The sequence below is a fragment of the Gavialis gangeticus genome, unplaced genomic scaffold (assembly GCF_001723915.1).
Source record: "Gavialis gangeticus isolate Ggan-Ray unplaced genomic scaffold, GavGan_comp1, whole genome shotgun sequence".
Lineage (NCBI taxonomy): Eukaryota > Metazoa > Chordata > Crocodylia > Gavialidae > Gavialis > Gavialis gangeticus.
In genome coordinates, this window is record NW_017729025.1 from 111,525,348 (window position 1) to 111,525,699 (window position 352).

Consider the following 352-nt stretch of genomic DNA (forward strand, 5'->3'; position numbering starts at 1 on the left):
ACTTTATTGCAATATTTGCTTTATTGCGGTGGTCTGGAACCGAACACGCAATATCTCCGAGGTATGCCTGTATACATGTATGGTGCTACATAGCTGCACAACCAGAATATAATATGTCATATATCTTGACTTCAAAAAAGCCTTCAATCTGGTATCCCATGATCACATCTTGGCAAAACTGGCCAGTTGTAGCCTTGGGTCCACCATGATCCACAGGCTGGGGAACTGACTTTGTGGTGGGACACAGAGGGTGGTAATTGATGGAAGTCAATCGTCATGGTGTCCTGTGACCAGTGGCGTCCCCCAAGGCTCTGTCCTTGGACCCATATTGTTCAACATCTTCATTAATGAT